This window comes from Ictalurus furcatus, chromosome 4 (genome assembly GCF_023375685.1).
Source record: "Ictalurus furcatus strain D&B chromosome 4, Billie_1.0, whole genome shotgun sequence".
Taxonomy (NCBI): Eukaryota; Metazoa; Chordata; class Actinopteri; order Siluriformes; family Ictaluridae; genus Ictalurus; species Ictalurus furcatus.
In genome coordinates, this window is record NC_071258.1 from 10,295,001 (window position 1) to 10,302,495 (window position 7,495).

The following is a 7,495-nucleotide window of genomic DNA, read 5'->3' on the forward strand; positions in this document are numbered from 1 at the left end:
ATTTCTCTGTTCATGAAGTATTCTCACTAGAAACTGCTTTTGTTCACGCCAGGGATGAGTTTAATGGCACAGCTGGCGGTGAATGTGCCGGTGGCAGTTGTGCGAGTTTTAGTTATTGTTCTTTTTTTTTCCTCACCAAAGAAAACCATTTGAAAATGATCCTTTGTTTGAAAATAATGCCTGTTAAAATAACTTAACCAGCACACGTTATAGAGCATTCAACAGTTTCATCTGTGATTAAGATTTCAATAAGTTTAATTGATGTCTGGAAATAAACATACAGACAGGAGAGGAATTCCTTTTTTACTTTGTATCTGTTATAGCCGATGAAGACTCATCTGATATCCTGTTTCCTCATTTCAGGTTTGGTTTGGAAGTAGTAACAGTCACAAATTTGCTATAAACCATTATACCACAGTGGTATACAGATCAGAAGTTTGGGGGGTTCATGCCCCAGCACTGCCAAAGCTGCCACTGTTGGGCTAGAGTTGTCACGATACCATAAACATATTGTACGATGCTATACCAGCTGAAGTATCACAATACCATGCAATATTGAACCAAATTTACAGAAATACATAGATATAAATGAGAACAGACAAGCCGAATTTTCTTCTGAATATTTTATTAATGAGAATGTATAACTGGCTATTGGGAAAAACTCATGAACAATCATACAATTGGAAAGCAACTAATTCAGTGTGCCATATATTTAATCTATTGTTCCCTAGAGCAATGAAATCATGCAAATGGACTTAGAGTACTAAGAATGAACACAACACTAAAATCTGTAACCTGTGTTTATATGTTTCTGGCCATGTTTATGTTCATTGTAAAAAGCACTATATAGATAATATTTAATTGAATCAAACATTAGGAATAAATAACTGAATTTGGGAAGGAACCCCCCCCCCCCCCCTCCAAAAAAAAAAACATAAAATTGGGAACGGTAACTCGCTTACTAGCAAACACGGCTAATTTTAGTATTTTCACACAGTGGTAAGCATATCGGTAGCTCGCTTCGGCAAATTTTTGTATTTACACACAGCTATTAGCATAATGTTAGCTTGCTTAGGCTAATTTTAGTATTTACACTCAACGGTTAGCATAACGTTAACTCGCTTACTAGCAAACAAGAAATCTTTAATGATTAAGGTAAAGAATTAAATGAAGTGTCACTAACATTTGTGTATTCTGCAAAAGTAGTAAGATGTGTGTTTTTGGCGAAAATAGTATTAACTGCCACACATACAACATTACTTACTGTACTACTGTACTGATTATACTACTGGTTAAAAAATACAGTGGCATTGGTGGTATTCTGAAACTTTAGTATCACGACACTACAGTAGTACTGGTATACCATGCAACCCTATGTTGGGCCCTTGAGCAAGGCCCTTAACCCTCTCTGCTCCAGGGTTGCTGTACCATGACTGACCCCAGCTTCCTAACAAGCTTGGATATGTGAAGAAAAGAATTTCATTGTGCAGTAATGTATATGTGACAAAACAAAGGCTGCTTCTTAAATTTCTATACCAGTACAGCTCAGACAATAGTGCCAGCTGCAATTCATATCACACATTTATATTAATGTGCTCGTTGTAGTAATAGCTCATTCAGAAGGACATTTTGTAAACAGACAGGGAAGAAAGAGAGGATGGTGAGGGAATGACTGTTTATAACTGCTATAAGTGATAACAGGAACTATCTTGTGTCTGACATTCCACAACATTAAATGTACAGTTGAGGCCATAAGTTTACGGACATCTTGCAGAATGTCCAAAATGTTAATAATTTAAAGGGGAAAAAAACGAGGGATTGTAAAAATAATATATAAAAATTTTCACATAGCTGATGTTTACATATAGTCCACAAGACACAATAACAACTGAATTTACACAAATGAATCAGTTCAAAAGTTTACATACGCTTGATTCTTAATACTGTGTACTGTTACGTGGATAATCAACAACTGTTGATTATGTTTTGTAATAGTTGTTCATGAGTTCCTTGTTTGTCCTGAGCAGTTAAACTATCCAATGTTCTTCAGAAAAAATTCTCCAGGTCCTGCACATTCTTTGCTTTTCCAGCATCTTCTGCATATTTGACCCCTTTCCAACCGTGGCTATATGATGTTGAGATCCATCTTTTCACACTGAGGACAACTGAGGGACTCGTACACGACTATTACAAAAGGTGCAAACATTCACTGATGCTCAAGAAGGTAACACGATACATTAAGAGCCAGGCAGGTGTAAAATGTTGAACAGGATGATCGGTGCAAATTGTTATTAAGCAGTAAGTGGTTTATCGTGTATGTAAGCCAAATTTTTGCAGCCTGCTCTTATGCAAAAACACAAACTAATGATTGTGATATGTATGGTTGGATTTCTTTTCATTTCAGTGGATTACCTATGAATGAATTAGGTAAAGGAACAAACACTAACCCAACCTCTAGCCTTTTCATATAATTTCAGTCATGCTAATTATTACAAATGTGCATGTATAGACCATGCTGATCTTTTCTAGTTGACTTGGCAGTCTACAAATCATCTAGACATTTAACTATCAGACACATTGTTTCTCTAAGAACAACCGTGATTTTCTTTAAAGTTAGAATGTTTAAACCAAACATATTTTATGATGTTATTTCATGTTTTAAAATACTTTGTTTAACTCTGACCTGGCCATGAACACCACTCTGCAGGTCTAAAGGAGACAAGTGGGCACAGTGATTCATGTTGTCTCCTCACCTGCTCTACATTCCAACCATATGGCTGCTTTGGACTGCTATCTGCACACAGATTACACAGGACTGTAAAACACATGCTAAACAACCCTACTCATTCTCCATGGCCCCTAAAAGTCTTGACCTACTTTATGTATTCAAATATGGAGAAGAACATTATGTGAGTGAACTATGTTCAAGTTCTTTGGTGGGAAAGAAAAGAAAAAGCGTATCTTATCAAATAAACAAGCAGATTCTAAAATGCTGCTTTCCATCACATTTTTTTAATAGCAGATAAACTCTTGTGTTTATTTTGGCAGTATTTGAATGTACTTTCCGCATCATCACATGCTGCTTTGGGGTAATGATAAAGTAGTTAGTTGTGCAATTTGTAGCTCTTTCTGTGCTAGTGACCGCAAGGTTGTCAGTTCAAAACCTTGAGCCGCTATAAAAAGTCAATGCAGGGCCTTGGAGTCAGACTTTTAAAATAAAATTCTACACTGAAACACATGCAATATGTTTATATCGATAATATCTGTGACGTGCTTAAGGATTCTGGTGCTAATTTGCTGGTTGGTGTGGTATTTTCATTATTCTTGTGAAAACTTAGCAGTTGTGTACCTCTTTGTTGTCACTTCTAGCACAGTTGCAATGGTGCTATTAGAAAGAAACCATTTCAATATTTTATCGTCTCAGACATAAGAAGTAATTTTCAGGTTTCACTGTTAGTTTCTAAAAACAAAAGAACAAAACCTTCTTTTCTCACTCAAGATTTTCCAGCAACATCCAATGTCATATTAATGAGAAATCCAATTCAGAATGCAGTGCAGCTATTTGACGCAGTATAGGAGTTCATGTACATGATTCCCATTTGCCTCACATGTAAGTTGCTATGCAGTCAGTAAAAGTATTTAACACACACAACCTGACAACATCACTCTTTCTGAGAAGACAGACTGACATTTGTGTCATGGCAGTACCGGTCTGCCAAGTCTGCACGTTGGGCTTGCTACCACAGGTTGGGGGTTGGAAGTTTTGCATACTTTAGATTAATTATGTCAATGTTTTGCAAGCCAAATAGGTAAACTGGTGGGTTTGTGTAAATGCACAGACTATCATGAATGTATGTGGGGGTTATGACAGGTACAAGGGTGTTGAAGTAAAAAAATAAATAAAAAAGGTACTATAATTACAGTAAAGTGTATTGTATTTGTGTGAGCTTCCTGCAGGTTCCTCTCAGCTGGTTCCTCTCAATAAATGGTGTGTGTGTGTGAGATGCCCTGTTATGAACTAGCATCCCATCCCTGATTTGTGCTCAGTGTTCCTGGGATGGATTCTGATTCACACATTTAAAATCTGTATCCCATATTTATATGTTTCTGTAAAGCTGCTTTGAGACATTGACCATTGTAAAAAGCGCTATACAAATAAAATTGAATTCTGGATCCAGTGCAAACCTGACTAGGTTAAAATAGTAACTAAAGATAAATTAATTATTTTATGAATTAATTATAGTAAATGCTCACAGAATGAAAAACTGTAGCCTATGTATACCCTATGAATGTGCTTTTTGTGCATCAGTGAATGGTTTGCTCATTCTCATTAGTATTCTTTATTTAGGACATTTAAGACTGCATGGGTTAAACTGTGTCATTAAAATGGAGCATGTGATGTTTCTTTGTAAATATTAGAATATATTTGACAGTGGTAGTCATGCTTTTGGTATTTAATGCAGTGATTATTAGGTTCAGATTGTGTTTGGCAATGGACTGTTTTTATTGACCATTGGGTTGGTTGTGCCACGGACACCTGACAACCACAGTAGTACACTACTGGTCAAGATGTTCAGTTGTCACTAATAATGTGTCCAATTTATTATTGATTATTGTGCAAGACAAACTGTTGTAGTGTGGTATTGACGTTAATATTGTAGGTCTAATCAAATCTATCTAGTCCATTTTATTATTGTAGAAGCAAAATAAACCAGTGCCAGCCATTTAATAGCTGCTCTCCAAACCCCCTTCGCAAAGAGTGGGCTGCTGTTTTGTTCACATGAAACCACTTGTATCTAGAACATTCTGTTTATAAGACCGCAGTTATCTTTTGTTAAAATTATAAAGCCAGGAAACTGCTTCAGAACTGCCAGTGTTCTACAAACTGCAATGGAAAACCCCTTAACGTTATCACAATTACGCTCTCAAGCAAGAATGGGATCTTAAAACCCCCTGCAGTCAGGTGAGGCCTGCTGAGACGTGATATTTCTGCTGGGCCTGTGCTACTGGACGCTAACTTACCACCAGGGTTAATACAGAGCAGATTACTTTTCAAAGCCTTAATCCGTTGCAGAGGTACTGTGATCTTTGCAGATGAAGAAAGTTATGAACATGCATATCATATCAGAAAAATTCTATATACAGTATGTGATGAGAGACCAACTATTGTTTCTATGATTAAGAAAATTCCATTAAAAAAAAGACACTGTTTATAACTGGTTTCTGATAGTAAAAAAATTCATAGTTCTGAGATGACACACTACAGAGGAGGGGAAACAGCCAAATAATCTTATGTTACCATGGTGCAAAGTTGTTTTAAACGTGTGTAAGTTTTTGGAACAAGTTTGTTTTTCCAACCACTGTACTTAAAATGCCTCTCTTACCATATTTGGTCTCTAGCCTGAATCTGAGTGGAACCTACTGAGGTCCTGGAACTACCGTCTATCCCCTTTTTTCTCATTCCTTCAAGGGGTTGGACAGATCCAGGTTCTCTGACTTATGCTGGGACGTTTAGCAGGAACACATAAGTCTGTGGAATTTCCTCTACAGCTGTCTGCAAAGTCTGTGTGCTCTTTCAGATCGGCAAAACAGTCTGAGGGCACGTGTGCCTTTTTAAGAAAAGAAAGACAGAACGTAAACATAGAGGAAGATAGGCAAGAGGAGTATGTAGTGAAACATAAGATATGTCATATGAGATAGATTTGTGTACATACTGTTCGTTTATAGAAAATGATCATATCTTTGAAAGGGTCATAGAAGTTGCTTGCATAATTTCAGGAATGCTGAAAAAATGTTCAATGCCCAAATTCTTGCTTCAGATTGGAGAAGGTGTTTAATTAATTATTTAATTGACAATTATATGGCAAATAAAGAAAACAGTTTTGACAACGAGCTTCAAGGCAACTCACAGGTTTATATTAACGCACTTGTTCAGATGTATTATCATTTCTTTAAAATGTAATATTATTTAACCCACAAAATGTTCCAGTTTTTCAGGTAACATGACAGGTTTTTTGTCTTATTATTATAAAGAGAGGCTGGTGGATGGTCTGGTTATAGATGCTGTGACACAAGTGATAACAGGAACTCTCTTGTCTTGCGACTGTTAATAAATATAATGACAAATGGTTAAGAAGTGTGATATACATAAATTAATAAATGAAAGACAAAAACAGTAATCAATGCTGTGGTATAAGAGGAATGAAGCACTTCTAGATGTGCCGTTATAGTTAAATAACCAACTTCGTGAATGGTTGTATCACACTACCCTGTCATTGATTACTTTTCTTTAACATGTTTTGGAACATGGTCATGTTTTATTCTTTACTTATATGCCAACTTTCTGTTATAACTTCTTTCATGATTACATGAATTGTATCAACAGCTCATTTCAGTAAAAAAAAGAAATGCCCAAACTCTTGTAAGTTCTAAGTAGTTCAATGAATTCCAACATTTAAAAGGATCTTATTTTACTAAACATGCCTGAATCCCAGCTCAGGGGTATAACAGTGGTGTGGCATTATCTGATATTTTTCTAATTGGGAGAAAAAAAAGCCTATTTTTTCAATACAGGAGCATGAATTGCTTAGACTCCACAAAATATGTAAACACAAGCAAACCCTGAGTGATTTATTGCCACTTTTCACGACTGTTATGCAACAGAGAGAATACAGTATACAGATGTTGGAAAAATGGACAGTTTAACAGTCTGACCACAGAACAAAGTGTTCTCTAAGAAGACTGAGCCATGATAAAGCCACAAATATGGAGCCAGATGTTATTTAGCAAGTCAAATTGTGAACATTCAGCATTTACTCTGCAATAAATATACACTCTAACAGGTTTTCCTGATAATGACTCAATTAATGCATACTTGACATAATTTGGTTATAAATGTTGAGTAATATATTTTTTTTAAAGCTGAAAGAAACTGTTCAACACAAGAACTTGGACTAAAATCATTTTAAAAGCTTTCATGCTCCCAGGCATTTGAATGCAGTCTAACATAGTTAGACTGGCTTTAACTCCTTAGTGTTACAGTATTACAGTGTAAACAGGCTGGTTTCACATGCAAAAAAGAAACGTCTGAGAGCATGGGAAAACATTTCCCTGCTAGGATTCAACAGGTAAACACATAGGCAGCTGGTTGAGGAAGGAGGATAGAGAGGACCACTTTTTCTCCGTCCTTTCTTTCTCTATCATAACATCAGACATTTCTGAGCAGAGCTGGATGACAAATGTGTTTTGCCTCCCCATGTATTCCTCAGGACAGAACAGCCTGACATGCATACGAACTATGCGGATGTCCCATACAGCACACACACACACACACACACACACACACACACACACACACACACACACACACACACACACACAGTGGAGACGGGGGAGGGTGCCTCTTTGATCCTGAAGTCATGCAAATGTCTACCCTGCTAGGCACTGCACAAATTTGCAACAAGAGCCTAGAGTAGTCCTTTTTTTTTTTTTAAAT